Source organism: Myotis daubentonii, chromosome 5 (genome assembly GCF_963259705.1).
Source record: "Myotis daubentonii chromosome 5, mMyoDau2.1, whole genome shotgun sequence".
In the NCBI taxonomy this organism is placed as follows: Eukaryota; Metazoa; Chordata; class Mammalia; order Chiroptera; family Vespertilionidae; genus Myotis; species Myotis daubentonii.
In genome coordinates, this window is record NC_081844.1 from 5,993,224 (window position 1) to 6,014,373 (window position 21,150).

The 21,150-nt window shown below is 44.9% G+C and overlaps 1 protein-coding gene and 1 pseudogene across 1 annotated transcript in view; both read right to left on the reverse strand.

The window, feature by feature from the left end:
• Nucleotides 1-9,556, reverse strand: part of CANX (calnexin) — a 32,642-nt gene extending 23,086 nt beyond the window's left edge. Inside the window, 1 exon segment of the mRNA XM_059695652.1 lies at nucleotides 9,398-9,556. The gene's annotated coding sequence lies outside the window, so the exon portion shown is untranslated.
• Nucleotides 8,988-17,731, reverse strand: LOC132234456 (60S ribosomal protein L7-like; annotated as a pseudogene).
• Between the last annotated feature and the right edge of the window lie 3,419 nt (nucleotides 17,732-21,150).

The window sequence follows — 21,150 nt, forward strand, 5'->3', positions numbered from 1 at the left end:
CTTAATTCAAGAAAGTGAAGGGAAAAGACCTTGAGCAAAGCCACTATGGAAGTGAGTGCAATCTGTACAAAAGCACTTTTCTTAGTTGGTAAACTGTTTCTCACAGGTGTGCAGATGAACAATCCAGATGCTACTACACATGTATATTGGAATTGAACAATGAAGTAAAGGAATGGCAGATGGTGGGAGGCACTATAATGTTGGGTATGGGAATTTACAGATAAGCAAGGGAAAGAGGCCAGAATAATCCACGTGGTAATGGGCAAGAGTTGGAGCCATCAGCATGATCTTATGTTTAGCTTAATATACAGAGGTTACATATAGAAACATTTAAATATGTGCACATACACCACTTAATCTATGCACATATATTTTCCTGTTCTGTCAACTAAGAGGGCCTAGAAGAAACTACACCCTAGCAACATAAATACAACTAGTATCAAATCTTGATCTCCAATAAAAGGAAATGGCTCCTTGAAGAAATGACTGATTCTAGTATTAGAGCAGAAAATACACAAGACGAGCCTGGAGCATTTTGTAGTATCAGAAAGAAGTGTTCAAAAAAGGTAAAACAAAAAACCCACAATGATGGAGTTGGGTGAAAGGAATACAAGAAAGACTTCCCAAAGGCCAAAGCTGGAACAGCAGACGCAACAAAATAAGTGGCATTTATGCCCCAAAATATAAAATAAATGCCCATGAACCTATACTGGTACAAATAGATGACAGAATAAATAAATGGGAGACAAACTTCCCACGCAGAAATACTCCAAGTAATTTATATACTCTCTCCTCAAGGAGAAGTGCCACCCCTGTAAGCGTGGGCCGCAGTGACCTCCTTCCAAACAGGCCAGAAAGTACGGAATGCAAGAAAGAGGGAAAAGAAACAGATAAACTTTACAGTGGAGAAACCTGGCAAACACACCTCAGCCAGGTGATCAAAGTCAACATCAACCATGACAGGTCATGTTGATAGTATGTGCCCTTGATACAATGTGATGAAAACAGTACCTTTAACCTCTGTGGTCTTCCTCCTAAAAATCAATATCCCCAGTCTAATCATGAGAAAAACATCAAGCAAGTCCCAGTAGAGGGACATTCTACAAAATAACCTGACCAGCCCTCAAAAATGTCAAAGTCATCAAAACAAAAAAAGCCTAAAAACTTGTTGCAGCCAAGAGGTGCCTAAGAAGACATGATAACTAAATGTAATATAGATCCTTGGACAGAAAAAGGGCAGTGGGGGGAAATATAAAGGAGGGGAGGGACCTGAATTAAATATGGATTCTAGTTAATAATTATGTATCAATATTGGTTCATTAATTATAATAAATGTACTATATATACTAAGTTGTTAATAATAGGGGAAACTGGGTCTGGATTATATGGAAATCCTCTGTACTATCTATATAATTTTTCTATACATTTTAAACTGTTCTAAAGGATTTCATAAGTTTATCCCTTTTTAAGTCTTCATTTATCTTTATTTACAGAATCATAAGCAGAGAGCATCCTTCTCTGTTGTCACCGTTTCTAAAAATAGGAAATATACCTTTAATAGGAAATATACTGGGTTCAGTTGGGCTTTTGATAAAAGCTGGATGCAGAGTTCAAGACTGTTTTCTAGTAGTCACAAGTTTGAACAGTGAGAATTCTGTGTTACAAAGAGTAAAAGGAGAGCCCAGCCTGTGTGGCTCAGTTGGTTGAGCATCATCCCACGCACAAAGATGTCCCAGGTTCAATTCCTGGTAAGGGCACATGACCCTGTTTCAGGCTCAATCTCCAGTAGGGTGCGTGCAGAAGGCAGCTGATTAATGCTTCTACCTCTCTCTCCCTCTCCCTTCCTCTCTCTAAAATTAATAACATATTTTAAAAAAACACAAAGGAGTAAAGGAGAAAATGCATCTGAAGCCTCATCAGAGAGCCTGGAATGCTTTGACACTAAATGAATGTTTGCTGACAGTTCAATGCAATGTCATGAGTGCTAACTAGGTATCAATCATTTTCTTGAAATTTGGTCTCTAACCTTCAGGAGCTCAATCTACATAGGGTGTAAGTAAAGTCTGGAAACAAAACTTTTTAATATACCTAGCCGGTGTGGCTCAGTGGATAAAGCATCAGCTTGCGGACTGAAGGGTCAGGTTCAATTCCAGTGAAGGGCACATGCCCGGGTTGTGGGTTCGATCCCCAGTAGGGGACATACAGGAGGCAACAGATCAATGGTTCTCTCTCATCACTGATGTTTCTCTTTCTCTTCCTCTCTGAAATCAATAAAAATATTTTTTTAAAAAAATCTTTTATATAAAAGGTGACTGTGATGGCACTGTATATTTGCCAATTTTTCAGACTTTATGAATATACTGTATTATTAGTTCTATAAACCAAGGGTATTTTTTTTGTTGGTTAATATAAAAATAAACCAACATTATAACCTATCTTTTACAATCTAACCTGCAAAAAAAATGCACATAGTTTTGGCAGTACTATGTAAGACTCTTGCTAATAATTTCCTTCTGTTAAAAAATGCCATAAAAGTAAATATTTCAAAAATGAATAACTGACACAGATAAAACTTCACAGAACTATGTACAAACAAGGGAATGTAATATCTGGCAAAATCTAAGTAAGATCTGTACATTGTACCATGTACCAATGTTAAGTTCCTACTTTTGCTACTGTACCATGGTTTATGTTAACATGCTACTTTGGGGGGAAGCTGGGTGATGGTTACAGGGACTTCTCTGTACTATTTTTCCAACTTCTTGCAGGTCTGTAATTATTTCCGAATTAACAGCTTAAAAAATTATTGGATCATTGAAGATGGTTCTTTAAACTTGATCAAAATTGTCTAACCAGCTTTAAATTGACCTGGTCCTCTAAAACACAAAACCACAAAGGAGGACTCAGAAATGTAAATTGGATTATAAATTTGAACATGATGAGGTAAAATCTCTCTCCTCTTCTTCCAATTACTTATAGCTTTGTTTTTAGTAATCAAATATAATTACCTACCTATATCCAAATCAGAGACTCTCAGCCCTCTAGGATCACATGGACAAATATACACAAAACCAAGAAAACAGGAGCCAAATACACACACATTTATAACATACATTTATTATATAAACGAGAGGCCCAGTGCGCGAAATTCCTGCACTCATGGGGGGGGGGGGCAATCTGGCCTGTGCCCTCTTGCAGTCGAGGAGCCCTCAGGGGATGTCCGACTGATGGCTTAAGCCCACTCGTATACCCTTAGCACTGCCACGGAGGTAGGAAAGGCTCCCGCCACTGCTGCTGTGCTCACCAGCCATGAGCCTGGCTTCTGGCTGTGTGGTGCTCCCCCTGTGGGAGGGCACTGACCACCAGGGAGCAGCTCCTGTGTGGAGCATCTGCCCCCTGGTGGTCAGTGCTCATCATAGCAACCGATCATTCTGCTGTTCAGTTGATTTGCATATTAGCATTTTATTTTTTTTGGATGCTTTCTGACTTGCTTCCCAATTTCCCAAGGACCAACCAAAAAGCCCAGTTCTCAAAATCTTAGGGTTAGGAAGATTCTTTAAGAGCATCTAATCTACTCACTTTCAATATTTCAATCGCTCTTAACTCTTAGAAGAGTGAATTTACCTTAAATTCAAGAGATGGAAGTTTCCTATTCTAAAACTGATGATTCAGAAAATTAATTCTTCATACACATGGCAGTACAGTGTATGTGGTATAACCTGTCCCCATCAGAGAAACCTGGGTTTCAGACTCTCTCGCTCCTTTCTAGCCTTGCTCAGCTCACTAAACTTCTAGGAGTCTTCTGTCCCTATGTTATAAATGCCTAACTCAAAGGCTTGCTATGAAAATATAAAAAAAGATAATACAAAGTCCAGCACTTTATAGGTATACCCAAATGGTTTGTCCTTTGATATACCAAGTACAACCACAGTGAATACATTTTCTATTCTTACAATGGACCAAAACGTCTAATATGCCTGCCTACTCCTCCAAAGTATTTCAACATGAATGACTTACATAGCAAGAAAAACTTACTTCCCTCCTAGTATATTTCTTCTTTAACTCTACCTTGCAATGATGCATATACAATTTTAACAGTTGGATATGGAAATCTCCATGTTTATCTATATTTTTTCTCTGCATTACCAATTACTTTTCTTTATGAATTCTCTGAAATTTAATTTATTTTTGGTTAATGATAATTCTGTTCTCAGCATACATTCTAAAAAGTCCATATTATTTTACTATACACATTTAATGGCATACATAAGACTTTGAACACAAAATATTCTATTTAACAGAAACAAACACATTCTGCATCAAATTTCAGCAAATTCAGATCAATTTTTGGAATGGGCAAACACCAAAGAAATACTGAATTTGCCACCTTCCAAAGACAGAAACTTTATCTTCAATAAGGGTCCCTTAGTGAAGGGACCTATTAAAAATAAAAGAATTAGCCCTGACTGGTTTGGCTCAGTGGATAGAGGGTCAGCCTGTGGACTGAAGGGTCCCAGGTTCAATTCCGGTCAAGGGCGTGTACCTTGATTGCGGGCACATCCCCAGTAGGGGGTGTGCAGGAGGTGGCTGATCGATGTTTCTCTCTCATTGATGTTTCTAACTCACTATTCCTCTCCCTTCCTGTCTGTAAAAAATTAATAAAATATATTTTAAAAAATTGGAAAAAAAACTTTAATAAAATAAAAATAAAAGAATTATATTAAAGAAAAATCTTTAAAACAACTGGAGACTCAAATTATGTTTATGTTTACGTTTATTAAATTTTTATAGTTTATCTTTTCAAGCTAAGTCTACTTTCATATCTATTTTCATAAGACATGTCTATGCATTTCTTTTCTTATAAAGTCTTTGTCTGGCTTTGGTATCAGGTTAATACTTTGCTTCATAGAATGGGGAAGTGTTCTCCCTCTTCTGTTTTCAGAAAGAATCTGTAAAGGATTGCTATTTCCTTCTCTAAGTATTTGGTAGAATCAAGTGAAGCCATATGCTCTGTTGCACTTTGTTTCTCAAAATAAATTAGGAAATTTCAACTTTCATTTCTTTTATCCATGAGAAATTACAAAAGAGGATCAGAAATCCCAGGGAAAGGATTATTCTTTGTCTCTTTTTTTTTTTTTTTAAATATATATTTTATTGATTTTTTACAGAGAGGAAGGGAGAGAGATAGTTAGAAACATCGACGAGAGAGAAGCATCAATCAGCTGCCTCCCGCACATCTCCCACTGGGGATGTGCCCGCAACCCAGGCACATGCCCTTGACCGGAATCGAACCTGGGACCCTTCAGTCCGCAGGCCGACGCTTCATCCACTGAGCCAAACCGGCTTCGGCTTATTCTTTGTCTCTTAATCAGATTGAGAAAGTTCCTTTCTATTCCTGTTGAGTGTTTCTATAATGAAAGGGTTCTGCATTTTGTTAAATTCTGTGTCTACTGAGATGATCATGTGGTTCTTATCCTTCATTAATGTGGGATATCACATTAATTATTGTATCCTGAACCAACTTTGCATTCATGGGAAAAATCCCAGTTGGTCATGGTGAATAAATCCTTTTTATATGTTGCTGTTTTCTGTTTGCTAGCATTAAGTATTTCTGCATAAAAGATATTGGTCTATGGTTTTCTTTCCTTGTATACTTTTTCTGGCTTTGATATTAGGGCTTCATAGAATGAAGTGGGAAGTGTTCACCCCTCTTCTTCGTTTAGAAGAGCTTTTGAAGGATTGGTGTTTAATTCTTCTCTAAGTATTCAGTAGAATTCACCAGTGAAGCCATTTGGTTCCAGGCTTTTCTTTGTGAGACTTAATCTCTCAAAAGTAGATAGCAAACTCCAACTCTAATTCCTTTAATCTATGAGAAATTAAAAAAAGAAACAGAAGAAATTACCTAGCTAATGTTCTTGGTTGTTTTTAAAAAGGTACTACGCAATAAAAGCTGAGGCAGTCTTTCATGTAGGCTATCCATTTATCTGTTTAAATTTTAAATCTTATTGGGTGAAGACATGTTAGGTTGTTGAACTTATACATCACAAGAACCCCCAAATGTTCTATTTTTCCAATTTGACACCGAAGGAATTTAAGACTAAGTTACACAAACTTGTCGTAGGTCACAGTTAGACATATATAGTACAGTGGGCCCTTGACTTACAAGTGTCCCGACTAACGAGTTTTTTGAGATACCTACCAGCTGTCTCTGGCATTGAGTTGATAGAGTAATTTGAGTTAACGAGCTCCTTAACGAGCTCGGTCTCGGAACGAATTAAACTCATAAGTCAAGGCCCCACTGTAGTCAATGAGCAGGAGGAACCCAGAAGTCATACTCATTCATCGGCGATCTAATAACTTGGAATATTGGGTGAATTACTCAGCTCAGAGCCTCAGTTTCATCTCTACATTGAAAATAACAACATGATCTACTTTTTACGATTGTTGTATAAACAAAATACATGTGAAGTGCATATGACAGTATCTGGCTTAGAGTATGTGCTCAATATCAGCAGGGAGTTCTATTACTAGTTGTTGCCCAGTGCTACCAATCAAGCTTCAGTGGCTCTAAAATTCCTGAGTTTTAAAGCAAATAAGTCTCAGATTGGAAAGGAAGCAGTCACGGATAAACCATTTTACTTTTACTATTACTTTTTGATTTTACTACATGTACATCTAGTAAAAAAACAAAAGCATTTAAAGGTGGAAAAAGTATATAAAATTCAAAATGGACTGTACTGTAAATGCTCATTCATTTAAAAGTAGATCCAGCCCTGGCTGGTTTGGATCAGTGGATAGAGCGTCAGCCTGCAGACTGAGGGGTCCTGGGTTCGATTCCAGTCAAGGGCATATGCCGGCATTGTGGGCTTGATCCCCAGTGGGGGGTGTGCAGGAGGCACCTGATCCATGATTCTCTCTCATCATTGATGTTTCTCTCTCTCTCTCTCTCTCCCTCTCCCTTCCTCTCTGAAATCAATAAAAATATATTTTAAAAAAATAAAAATAAAAGTAGATCCATATTGTTTTTAGTTTTGAATTTTGTTTTTCATTGACTGAAACATTAGAATCAATTTTTTCATAGCATACCTTTTTGCTATAAACCTAGGTTTATATTATGAATACTCAAAATACATTGCTGAGAATTGTCTAAGTTCTTTAAAAAAATCTCCAAATAATTTCATAGCTCAGTTAAGCTTAATTTTAAAGTACATATGTTGCGCCCTGGCCAGTATGGCTCAGTTGGTTGGAGTGTGTTCCATACACCGAAAGGTTGAGGGTTCTATTCAGTCAGGACACATACCTAGATTGTGGGTTCGGTTCCCAGGTGGGGTGTGTACGAGAGGCAACCATATTTCTCTTTTCTCTTCCTTCCCTTCTCTAAAATCAATAAACATACCCTTGGGTGAGGATTAAAAACAAACAAACAAACAAAAACGTTGCAGTTAACAAAGCATTCACCCAGCACTTTTCTGACAAAGTTCTGCAGTAAACTATATAGGTCACAACAATGTAAATGCACTTTTATTTCCATAGCAACAACTAGTTGTTGTTATGAGCTGCCAATTCTATTTGTATAGTTAATTACACTATTCAAAGTAGCTCACCATCCTATTTGTCCCTTCCAATAGCGCCCTCAGTAAAGTATACAGGAGACTTCTCATTTCAGTTTTAAAGATGTGGAAACCAAGGTGGTTCATAAGCTAGTTACCCACGTTCAGACTGAAACTCCAGTCTCTTGAGCCTGTATCGATGCACACCAACTGTCACTTCATCACCTTAACCTCTTCGCAGGGCAAACTAAACGGTGTAACTAAAAAGATGCAACAGCCTGATTGCCAAAACTGCAGCAACGACTTCTGTGAAAACGTTACTTCTGTGAAAAAGTTTACCCCTCATGGTCCTTGCAAGATAATGTGCTAGTTGAAACTGCTGAATTAAGATAGCATGGTGTGGAGAGATGCTGACACCGCTCTCAGATAGCTCCTAGCATCTGTTTGCTGTAGGCCACATCCACTCCAATACACAGTTCACCCTGGACTGCTCATGATCCGGGTACCTGGCTTGTTTTCTTCTGGACCCTGGCTAGTGCACAGGCGAGGAGAGCTCCCACACAGCTCTTTACCTCTGCTCTAAGTAACTACAGCCAATGTACAACATGGCAGTGATTCTATTCATGATCCTCAAACACTGCTGGAAAAAAGACTAAGATCCAGAATGACTTTAAAGATCAATAACACTTTTCCTTTTAAGAAAAAAACAAAAAAAACTCAAGCAAAATGTTCCACTTCCTAAATCAGACAGAGGGACTTAGCGGTGGTTCACCTTTGTCCTCCCAACCTTTTAATATTCAGCTCAGTTTAACTTCTCTCAACCAGCACAGACTTGTTGTCATGCCCAGCAGTCCTGGGGAACAGGACTGAACCCTGAGAGTAGGATGTCAGCCAGTGCAGTGGACCAACAGCATTCAGACTATAATTTATTGCAATCAATATGTATCAGACTTCACTCTATTTTATACACAATTTATTTCTAACTACTCCATCAGGTATTATTAGATCCATCATTTGGGGAGAACTGGGGTAAAAAAGTAAATTGCCCAAGGTCACACAGCAACAAATGGCCGACGAAGGACTTGAACCGGGGCCTAACCGTAATTCCAAAACTGCCTAGCCCTCACCTACAATCCGAACGGGATCATAAAATAAACGCGTGACCTTGGACCAGTCATTTCATCGCTCTGGGCCTGGGCCTGGGCCTGCTCCTCCCCTGGAAAACCTGCCCACAGTAAGCTTCTGAGTGCTTTCCTGCTTTCACTGTCTGGTGAAATTCCGACTGGACTGCTCCCCCCCCTCCGAAGAGGTGGGAATAAGAGGACTGAAGTTTCTCAATCACTGCATTCTAGCACGTTCTCCATACCCTTCAGGGTGCTCGGTTTCAGTCTTCGCTTTGCGGTTCTATATTCAAATACTGAACCTGTAACACGGACCCTACACGTTCCGGGGTCTGATATCGCCGGAGCGAGCAACTAGGCCCGATTCCACTCCACACCTTCGCCCGGTTACTCCAGCCCACCTCCTGGCGTCCCCGGCAGCCAGCAAAAGGCCTAAGAAAGCTCTAGAAGCAAAGCCACAGGCAGCAAGGAGCTGAGGTCAGGGGAGGCTCCAGAGCACCTGCCACGCCTCCCGACCCCAACGGCGCGACCTGGGGCTTGGCTCTCCCACCGAGGCGGCCGCGATTCGGGCCTTTACCCCTCATGACCCGCGCGCGGGCCGGGGCCTGAGCCCTCGAAACCCAGCCCGACCCCCCGGCCCCGCCCGGCACCTCGGCCGGAACGCGACGCGCCCAGACCCCTGGGGTCCTCACAGGCCCGAAGACACACGCAGGCCTCCAGTCTCACCTCGAGCCTCCCAGGGACCGCCGGCGGCGCCCGCGCTCCTCCCGCCCGCACACCAGGCCCCACGCTGCAGTGGAGACAGCAGCAGAGGAGGCCCGACCGTCACGTGCCACAGAACCAAAAGGCCTGGGCTACCGCTGCGACCGCGCGAGCGAGCGAGCACGGCCGCACCAAGTCCAGCCCAGCGTCCGCCCCTCGCTCCTGAGTCGCTAGGGCCAGAGCAAAGCCCCGCCCCCCCCGCGCCAGCTTCGAAACGCGGTTGGTCAGCCTGGCCATCGTTCTAATCACCTTCCCAGACGCCCCCTAGGGCTATTCTTCGTGGAGTGTGGCGATTGGCTAGGAGTGCGGCAGGAAGTAGCTGTTGGTTGGATGGGAGGGGCGGGGGCGGGCCAGAGCGGAGAGGAGCGCGGGCGCGCGCCTAGGGGCGGGGCCGGCTGGCGGGCGACGCCGCGCCCCGGTTCCCTAGTGCTCTAGTGGGCGGGCTGTCTGTCGTTCCGTCCCAACCCCTGTGGTTTCGACCCCTTGGTTTGGGGGCCCCGGCCCCGGGCCTGCATCCCGCTTTCTTCGCTGGGAGGGCGAATAGCGGGCGGTAGGAGGAGTGGGAGGTATAGCGTGCCATTGGGAGGGGCCAGTTCCCCTTGCAGCGAGTGCAAGGCCCCCACGGGGTGCTGGCGGGACGCAAGGGCTCCGGCCGCCAGGCCTGGAGGCGCCTGCACGGCGCCCTGTGACCCTATGTCATGCATCACCTTCCTCTGGGCCTAGCAGCCTGCGGCGGCCAGAGAACTAGAGTCCAAAATGCTATAATCTGAACACAATACAGCATTCAGATGATATATTATAGAACTGTACCCCTAAACCTATATAGTTTTATTAACCAATATCACCCCCAAATACATTCAATTTAAAAAATACTATAATCCAAGGTTTTTTCAGCTTTCAATTTGTGATGTATCCTGACGTAAGATTAGACATAAGGTCGCAGAGACACACTGACAACAGGATTGAGCGAAAGGGGTGGTGCAATGAAAAAAAGATGTCAAACACACCACCATTTTTAAACCCATCTTCAGTTTTCAATATGCTGAGAATCTCGGAAAATGGAAGTAGCCTGAGGCTTTCCTAGACCTTTATAGGTCCTGCTCTGCCTTCCATCTGTTTGTATACCCAAAAGCCGGCCCCAGTGATACTGACGTAATAATCTTGTTCCAGGAAGGAGGAAAGGGAAGACTGGATCATCTAGGCCTGCCATTTATACCGCTTTGCTAATTCAACACTCTCCCAGGCCTGTTTCCTGCGGGATCAATGGGGGAAGGGCCTGGACAGAGCCCGTTTAAAGGCATGCCCAGTAAGGCCTGCGTGATGTGGGAGGGTACCCACCTGGGAATAAATTAGTGGCCAGAATAGGTGTGGCCACTGCAAGGGCACAAAACCTGAATATTGAAACTCCTAATCACAGGAGCATGCTCTCTTGATTTTTACTCTTTTTTTAAAAAATGTGTTTTTGTTTCAGAGAGAGGAAGGGAGAGAGATGGAAACACCAATGATGAGAGAGAATCTTTGATCTGCTGCCTCCTGCATACCCACTGCTGGGGATCTAGCCCGAAACCTGGGCATGTGCCCTGACTGGGAATCAAGCCTGGGCCTCCTGGTTCATGGGTCGATGTTCAACCACTGAGCCACACCAGCTGGGCGGTGTTTATTCTTTTGCCTCTCTTGGCCTTTAGCCTTCTGGCCCTCTTGGGACTCCTCTTGGGTCTCCTCCACCTACAGGGCCCACAGCCATGTGGGGTCCACACAATGGACTAATGAACTTTAATGACCCGGCTGCAACATGGAATGAAAGCTCTGGCACTGGCCCTCCTTTGGGCTCCACTGAGCCCACAGCTGCCGCTCTTTCAGGACTGGTTTAAGGGGCATGGGACTTTGGAACCCAAGGAATGTAACTCCTCGCCAACGAAAACCATTCATTCACCCGTGCGAATCTTAGAAAATTCTTTTTCTGCCCTCGCCTGTTTTGCTCAGTGGATAGAGTGTCTCTGCCTATGGACTGAAGGGTCAAGGGTTCAATTCTGGGTCAAGGGCACATACCTCGATTGCAGGTGTGTGCGGAAGGCAACCAACCAACGTGACTCTCTCACATTGATGTTTCTCTCTTTCTGTCTCTCCCCTGCCCTTCCACTCTCTCTAAAATCAATAGAGAAATATTCCCAGGTAAGGACAACAACAACAAAATTCTTTTTCTGAATCACAAGACCACCCACTCCTACTAGTGTCGGGGAAATTGGACCCCCTAATTCCCCTGGCAACACTAGGATGGAAAAAACTAGAATCAGTAGGTGGATCGCCTATTCCAGGACCAGCTTTATTCCCTCCTGCCACTTGGGTGGAGGAAAAAAGAGTCAGTTTGTGGTTTGCATGAGTTCAGTATCTTCCAGCTCTCAGCCCCACAATTTGTGTAAGGGAGCTTTGCTTTCCTGTTTCCTGGGGAAGTGGATATTCAAGGCACACTAATATTCTGGATGCCACGTGCTCCAAATAATGAGCTTAAAATGTAGTTGTGGGAACTGTGTGTGTGAGCCAAAGGTATAAGCTAAAACATGGTAGTACTCAACGGGATTTAATGGGGTTTAAATTGGAAGGGCCTGCTTTCATCTAGAATGGCTGAGAAAGAGGCAAAACCTGAGCTGGAACTGGAAGGACATGCAGTATTTCTATAGATGGAGAGTTGGTGGGCGGCTTCTTTAGATAAGGGAGCAGTCTATGCAGTAACAGGAACATGGGTGTCAGTGTGTTTAGGGACACCATGTATGGGAGTGTTTGGGCTGGAGAAAGGTGTTCGGGACAGTGATGGGCAGCCAGCTCCAGAGCTGGGTTAGGAGCAGGCCTTGAAGGCTTAGTGAAGGACTTTGTAGGGAGATAGTTTATTTTTTAAGTTGATTCTTGAGGGAGAGAGAAAACATCAATTTGTTGTTCCACTTACTTGTGCATTCATTCATTAGTGTAGGAGCTAAGCATTAATACGGGAAGGAATGTGATGGCTGGGGAGTGGGATCAGAGCCGGGGCCTGCTTTGCTGGGAAGCTGCAGCATTCGTGGGCTTCCCAGGGGACCAAAGCAGGCTCCTGCTGAGGGGAGTATCGCCCCTCCCTTCCCCCTAAAGCAGTGGTTCTCAACCTTGGCTGCACATTAGAATCACCTGGGAATCTTTTTAAACTCCTCCGAGGATGAGGCCCAGAAATCAGGATTTTAAAAAGATTCCCAGGTGATTCTAATGTGCAGCCACGGTTGAGAACCACTGCCCTAAAGAGAGGAAGGACAGGCTTCTCAGTCGCCCCGGGATACAATGTACAACTGGTCCTTCCTGCTTCAGACTGTGGAGGGAAGGCAGGAACAATAAAGGGGAAATTCCTCTGCTGGGCACATACCCAGCAGAAGCTAAGATGGCACAGAGGGAGGTACTTCCACGTTGAGGCATGTGCAGTAGGATTAAGTCGGCACCATAAGGGGGAGTGTCTAGCTTGGGAAAGGATTGGATTGGATAAGGGACAAAGAACCCTGGTATATCTAGGAAATGGATTGGTTAGGGGAAGAATTCAACACAAGCCCATCAAGGATTGGGAAGTTGATTGCTTGGTTTGAAGAAGAGCCTGGTCCTTCCCAAACCCCAAAATCATATAATCCCAGTTTAACAAAGAAGCTCTCCCCCTTCTCTCTTCCTCTTCCCCTCTCTTTCTCTCTAACATGTGCGTGCCCATGAGATCACGCATTTCATCGCAGCCACACAGGCCTAGCAGCTGCCTGGGATCTGCAGCAGATCATGCAGGCTCCAAAGGACTAATCTTTAATGTGTCACAGACTCTCTGAACACTGGTCTTAGTTCTGGGCTTAATGAACACAAGGCTGGGCTTTTTCCAGGTCAGGATGGATGGAGATGAAACACTGGGAACCTGTGTTTATTCCACCCCAATAAATATTACCATGCCACTACCTCCCATATGTGGGTCCTGGGATGCTCTCCTTGCAACTCCATGAAAGAACATGATTTCCACCATCAAGACATGGGTTGATTCTTGTATGTGCCCTGACCAGGGATCAAACTCATAACCTTGGCATTTGGAAGGATGCTCTAACCCACTGAGCTATCTGGCCAGGGCCTGTAGGGAGATAGTGTAGATTTTAGATATGGGACATGATTTAGGTGTTGATGAAGTATTATTTTAATATGACTCCAGAGAGTTCTAAGAGGGGAGATTAGCAGTTATAAGGTGGGTTAGGAAGGCACTTTTTGCAGTTGATTAAAGGGCAGAATTAGGAAATGCCAGTTATATGGAGACAAAAGCATTAAATGTTGACACTGAAGAATAATTCGTTGGACTCAGACTAAGGAAAGAGGAACCAAAGCCAACACTTTGGTGTGAGCCTGGGTGACTGGAGGTGAAATGTAGAGCTCCCCAAAAAAAGGAATTCCAGTTTGGCTGATCCTGAGGATCCTGGGTCTCACCGAAGACAGAGCAGGACTGTAGAACCTGTTAAAGATCCTGCTAGGGATTTTCCAGCTAAAATTCCCAGGCATGGAGCCCATACTTGGGAATGTGACTTGACTGGGAATCAAGCTGTGACCTCCTGGTTCATAGGTCAATACTCAACCACTGAGCCATGCTGGCTGGGCTCCCCCCCCCCTTTTTAAACAATATGAAACAGCCACTGTTTATTAACTGACCAAATTACAAAAATAATAATGGTAGACACCTCAGTTCATCCTATATAATAAAAGCCTAATATGCTAAGTGTCTGGTCATCTGTTCAACCAATCAAAGCATAATATGCTAACGATATGCTAAGGTCGCTCAAACACTGGCTATCTTGTGCACTGACCACCAGGGGGCAGACGCTCTGACTGGTAGGTTAGCTTGCTGACTGAGCTAGACGGCCGGACACACCCTGGAGCCCTTCTGTGGTCCCTCCCCAGCTGGCCAACCTCCCGTGTCCCTCCCCGGCCCCAATCGTGCGCCAGTGGGGTCCCTCGGCCTGGCCTGCACCCTCTCATAATCTGGGACCCTTCAGGGTATGTCAGAGAACCGGTTTTGGCCTGATCCCACAGGCCAGGTCAAGGGACCCCACTGGTGCACAAATTCATGCACCAGGCCTTTTGTCCTTCTAAAAAGCCTGTTGATCTGGTCCCTCCTGGAGAAGATACCGTATTTTTCTATGTATAAGACGCTATTTTTTTCTAAAATCATTAGACTGAAAATCAAGGGGCCTCTCTCACACACAGAAGTCAGTTGAGGAAGGAGCTGCATGGGTGCGTGGCTGCCCTTACCTGGTCAAACAGGCTTCCTCCAATCATGAGCCGTATTGTTACTGATGTCAGCTGATGCTGTAATTGGAGGTGGAGGTGGAGAGTGTGTGCAGATGCAACAGGGACTGGAACATTCTGAGCCCATAAAGATGTCAATAAACAAAAAGATAAATACCAGTGAGCAATTGTCTTACTCTGCAAAATTCAAACTGAATGTAATCAGCTATGCAAAAGTGCATGGAAATAGAGCTGCAGAGAGACAATTTGGACCTCCTCCCACTGAGTGTATGATCAGACAGTGGAGAAAACAGGAAGAACAACTCCTTAAGATGCCAAAAAAGAAGGCCTTAAGAGGAAAACCAGCAAAATGGGCAAACTTGGAGCAGAGGCTTAAGACTTGGATTATGGAGCAGCGCCAGAGTGGCTTATGTGTGTCAACCAAGCTTATTCAATGTCAGGCGAGAATGTTTGCAAGCGAAATGAACATTGTTGATTTTACAGGAAAGGCAAATGGTGCTTCAGTTTCATAAGGAGAGAAGGGTTGGCCATGAGAACATGAACAAAGTTAACTCAGAAAATGCCACCAGTTTATGAGGATGATCTCATATACATAGACAGTGACTCAGAAGACAGCAGTGATATAATAGAAGCTGAAGAAATTGACATGTCTGGAACTAATAATGATGAAGAAGAGAGAAGTGATGCAACAGAGGCTGAATAAAGCGATATGCTGCATAATATCATAGTACTGGTATATAAACATTACCTGTGGTGATTACTAAATAAAAATGTGTTCTGTTTTATGTTTAAAATATTGATTTATTAATTTTGGGTTGGAAAAGTGGGGGGGCATCTTATACACGGAAAAATATGGTAATTTGCAGGCCATAGAAGTTGAAGGCTTTCCAATAGTGTGGACCTCATGAATCAGATCCTCCATGCAGACGATTCCATAGTCACCACGAGATGGAACAATCTAAGTGTTATCTGCCAGGGCAATTTGCTTCTTGTTCATTTTGCCATAACCACACTTGTAGACCCATCCATTTCTGACTTCAGGTTTGGGAATCCCCATGCAACATATGGTTCCACAATCCCCAGTATGTTAACTGAAGCTTTGTTGAGCTTAACAAAGGGGCCATTGAAGATCCAGCGAAGGCAGAGAAGCCGAAACACTTTGCAGACAGACCTTCTTGGCTCACACTGTTGAAACCTGTGATCCTGATGAAGAAGCCCCTTTTGGGTCCCACATAGAAGATGCCCACATTCCTTGCCATCCTCTCCATCTGAATCTCAGTTCTGTCCCTCTGTCCGTATTTGTTGTGACAGTGCTTAGCTTCCTTATAGACACCCTGCCTCCTTGCCTTTCAAAGTATCTTTTGGGCAAACTTCTTTCTCAGGCACTTGGTCTTCAGCTCTGTGAAATTCCTCCACTTTTTCTTAATGTTTTGCCTTTTTCTTCTACACCTTCCACAGTTCCAGTTTGAAAAAGGCATGAGATCTTCTTTTTTAATTTTATTTATTTATTTATTTTTTAGAGAGAGAGAGAGAGAGAGAGAGAGAGAGAGAGAGAGAGAGAGGAAGGGAGAGGCCAGGCCAGGGGACCTGAGACTGCGCTGTGGGACCTGAGGTCACACCCCCCGCACAGCAGGGCTTGACGGGGGACCTGAGGCTGCACCCCCCACTCTGAAGGGCTTGATGGGGGTGGAGCCAGACAGGTCTGGTCTCATGCGATTTCTAGGCACACACGGGTGGGCAGGGACTTGACTCTGGGTCCTGTGGCACACTCCAGACTCTGACAGGAAGGAGATTTTCATATACATTTTACTTATTTTCTTTCATCTCTGCACTTCTATTTTAGAGAAAGGGCAAATAGCAATATTAAAATATTTCCTCTAATTAATTCCCTTTTAATGTGCATGAATTTCGTGCACCGGGCCACTAGTAGCCTCATAAATAGAAACTTGGACAAACAAGCTTCCTGAAAAGATGCATAAGAAACTACCAAGAGGTTGATGCTGAAGAGGGAGCTGAGGTTTTGGAAGTAGAAATAATTAATTTTCTGCTTTTGTGCTTAGTGTGTTTTTTTTTAAAGATAGTGCAGGGATGGGGAAAAGTAGGTTTACAGTTGTTAATATGGAAGAAGACATGCAGGTTATGGTTGTTACAATTGCTTTATTAACTCTGTGCTTTGCGTACTTACCCACTCCTGTATATTTAAAACCCACTGTAAACAAAATTTTTTAAACAATTCCTCCTTCTTATCCAGCTGCTTCTTATAACTTAACTTGCTTCCACCCCACCCACATAGCTGCCCTCCTGCCTGCTCATCCCCACACTCCTTTGCTTGAAGGAGAAAGTGGGGGAGCATCTTGTAGTCCCATCAGTCCTGTCTTATTAAGCCAGTAGTGGTTGTTTCTCTCTACCCACACTAATCTGGCCTTGTTGAATCAAATTGATAGGAAATAAAAAGGTCTGTAATTATGTCAACTACAGTTTCTTTTACTACAATGAAGTTTTTAAAAATATACATTTTTATTGATTTCGGAGAGAGAGAGAGAGAAACATCAATGATGAGAGAGAATCGTTGATCAGGTGCCTCCTGCATGCCCTTTACTGGAGATTGAGCCCACAACTCGGGCATGTGCCCTTGACCAGAATTGAACCCAGGACACTTCAGTCTGCAGGCTGACACTCTATTCACTGAGCCAAACGGGCTAGGGGTGAAGTTATTTTTTGCATTCATAAACCATATACATTTCTTCCTTTATGAATTATCTATTCATTCCATTTGTTTATTTTTGTACTAGAGGCCCGGAGCACGGACTTGCACACGGATTTGTGCACTGGTGGGGTCCCTCGGCCTGGCCTGCGGGAATCAGTGACCTCCGCACTGCCGCAGCCCGGCCTGACCCACCGCTCACTGGGCTCCAGCCTGCTGTCCACATCGATCCCACACAGTGTGAAGTAGTGCGAGAAGTAGCAGGCAGCCGGGGAGGAGCTCAAGCCCGGGGTGGGCGCAGCACTGCTCCCACTCATTCTGGCCCCCCATGCCTGCCCCCTTTGCTGCTTGGGTGCCCAGGGGAAGTGTCCATTTGAGAGGCTCATGCCACTGCAGCTGCACTCGCCAGCCATGAGCCTGGTGTCTGGTGCCTGCTGGTCAGCTGAGCAGCACTCCTGCTGTGGGAGCACACTAACCACAGGGGGCAGCTCTCCTGCATTGATCAATGTGCATCACAGCTACTGGCCGGTTGTCCAGTCGCTTAGGCTTTTATATATATACTAGAGGCCTGGTGCACAAATATTTGTGCACTCCGGGGGGAGGGGGCCCCTCAGCCTGGCCTGTGCCCTCTCGCAGTCTGGCACCCCTCAGGGGATGACCACCAGCTGGCTTAGGCCTGCTCCCCAGGGGATTGGGCCTAAGATGGCAATCAGACATCCCTCTGGCAGCCCGGAAGCCCTCAGAGGATGTTCACTTGCCAGTGGGGAGCAGGCCTAAACTGCAGTCGGACATTCTTAGCGCTGCTGAGGAGGCAGGAGAGGCTCCCACCACCACCACTGTACTGGCAGCCATCAGCCTGGCTTGTGGCTGAGCAGATCTCCTCCCATGTGAGAGCGACCTGACCACCAGAGGGCAGCTCCTGCATTGAGTGTCTGCCCCCTGGTGGTCAGTGTGTGTCATAGTGACCAGTCATTCCCAGTATTTCTGCTGTTAGGGTCAGTTTGCATATTACCCTTTTACTATATAGGATAGAGGCCTGGTGCACGGGTGGGGGCCGACTGGTTTGCCCTGAAGGGTGTCCCGGATCAGGGTGGGGGTCCCGCTTGGGTGCCTGGCCAGCCTGGATGAGGGGATGATGGCTGTTTGCAGCTGGTCACACCCCCTTCAGGGTGGGCGTCCCCACTGGGGTGCCTGGCCAGTCTGGATGAGGGGCTGAGGGCTGTTTTCAGGCTGCCCACACCCCCTTCAGGGTGGGGGTCCCCACTGGGGTGCCTGGCCAGCCTGGATAAGGGGCTGAGGGCTGTTTTCAGGTGGGCCAAGCCTGCAACTGAAGCTCCCAGTCTCTCCTTTTTTTCTTTTTTTCCTTTTTTTATTCTGGGATTTATTTACCTTCTGTAATTAAAACTTTGTTGTGGCTCCAGCTCCGAGGCTGGCTGGCTGAAAGCAGATTTCTGGGTTTGTTTAGCTTCTATAATTGCAACATTTTTGCATCCGGAGCTCAGAGCTGGGCCGTGGCAGGCGGGGAACCTTGGCTTCCTCCATCGCCGGGGCAACCAAGCCTCATGTTCACTTCAGCTGCCTGGCTGCCGGACGCCATCTTTGTTGGCAGTTAATTTGCATATTTCCCTGATTAGCCAATGGGAAGCGTAGCAGAGGTATAGTTAATTACCATGTTTGTCTATTATTAGATAGGATAGACTAGAAGCCCTCTGTCTGGCCTGAGCCTTCTTGCAATCCAAGACCCCTCAGGGGATGTCAGATAGCTGGTTTCAGCCTGATCCTCCAGGCCCGATTCAGATAGGAGGGAGCCCAATCCTGTGCGTTGAGTGTCTGCCCCCTGTTGGTCAGTGCACGTCATAGTGACCGGTCACTCCGCAGTTTGGTCTATTTGCATATTAGGGTTTTATTATATAGGATTACAAATTTTGTCTTTTTCAGATTGTAGGAAAATTTATGTATTTGGATTATCTACTATAATAATTTTTCCCCAGTCTAAGAACTTTTAATTTGGGGCTCTTTTTGGTTATAAGGAATAGAAATATATTGAAACGAACTCAAGGAAAGCAAAAAGGGATGTCAAAGAACCTGGGGAGAGACAAAGGAATACTGCCTGGCCTTGTGCCATCTGGAGCTGGGAGTTGGCATAAAGATTGCTTTTCCTGTTTTCAGACCTGACCTCTCTGCATTGGCTCCATCCTCCTCCCTCTCTCATCAGGCACTTCTACTCACTACCCTTTTATAAGGTGCAATGTGCCTGCCAGCTCTCCTTGTACACTGGCCCCTTAGCTCCATGCCCAATTGGAGGCCTCCATATAGTACATAGGACCAATATGTCCCCAATCCTCTTCAGTTGTGGAACTGTAACTGGACAACCGAGGGGTCCGGGCTGCCTGTCACTGCTTGAGCCAATTAAGCAGAGACAGGGTTGGATCATTTATGAGCGTTTATTCCAATAGTGCCGGCAGCAGGGAGAGCAGCAGCTCATCCACAAAATCTGCTCTGACCCTCCTTTCCAGTTGGCTGATTACATACACACACGGGAGAAGGTAGCTACATGCAGCTGCGAGCTACAGATGTAACATGGAAAGGCGAGGGTAGAGTCTGCAGTCCGGCCTTCAGGAGCTGAAAGTCTGATAACTAGGTGTCTAATCTTCTGTGATGTTATAGACAGCTCAGCCCGTTCCTGGGACAGGAGAATGGTCAGCATTCCTGAGGAAAACTCCGGGAGGGGGTCAGGGTCCTGGTGCAGCAACCAAATCAAAGCGTGTCCTATCCTTAGCCTGTCCTCAAAATGTATTTCTTTCCCGACTAATGGACCCATCTGGGCTCCAAGGTGTCTTCTCCTTTACAGGCCTGTTTCATCCTCCAGGTTCCTAATGTCGCCCTGGCTTGTTTGGCACAGTGGATAGAGCCTGCAGACTGAAGGGTCCTGGGTTCGATTCCAGTCAGGGGCACATGCCTTGGTTGCGAGCTTGATCCCCAGTAGGGGGTTTGCAGAAGGCACCTGATCAATGATTCTCTCTCATCATTGATGTTTCTACCTCTCTCTCCCTCTCCCTTCCTCTCTAAAATCATTAAAAACATATTTTTTTTTAAAAGGTGAATAATTATTAGACAACTGTGGCTCTGTTCTCATTACATGTCCTTCCCCACTCTCACAACCTCTTCCTGACTGTTGGAACCCAGTTGGCAGTCTATCCATCCTGTCTTCTGGCTGAGGTCCCCCGCGGAGCCCCACCCCCTGCCTCTTGTCTCTTTGCTGGACTGTTCCTCAGCTCCTATCACAGGCCCTCCTTATCCGCCTCCAGAATTAGATCTGTTTCCGCAACCCTACATTTAAATGTTCAACTTTATTGTGCAATTCCATGGTTCGGATAATGCGTAATACATAACCATGTAATTACTACATAACGAGGATAAGGGACATTTTTATTACCCCGAACGTTTCCTCTGCAGTGCTTTCTTTTCCCCTGACACCAAATATGTGTTGTCTTCTAACATCAATTCTATCAATTTGATTCAATCCAGACACTAATGTTAACCTAAAATTAAGAAGCCAAAATGAAAGGCAACAAGCATTTTTTTAAAATGTACTTCAGTATTTGTGTGTGTGTGTGTGTGTGTTTAAATGTTTTTTATTGATTTCAGAGAGGAAGGGAGAGAGAGAGAGAGAGAGAGAGAGAGAGAGAGAGAGAGAGAGAGAGAGAAAGAGAGAGAGAGAAACATCAATGATGAG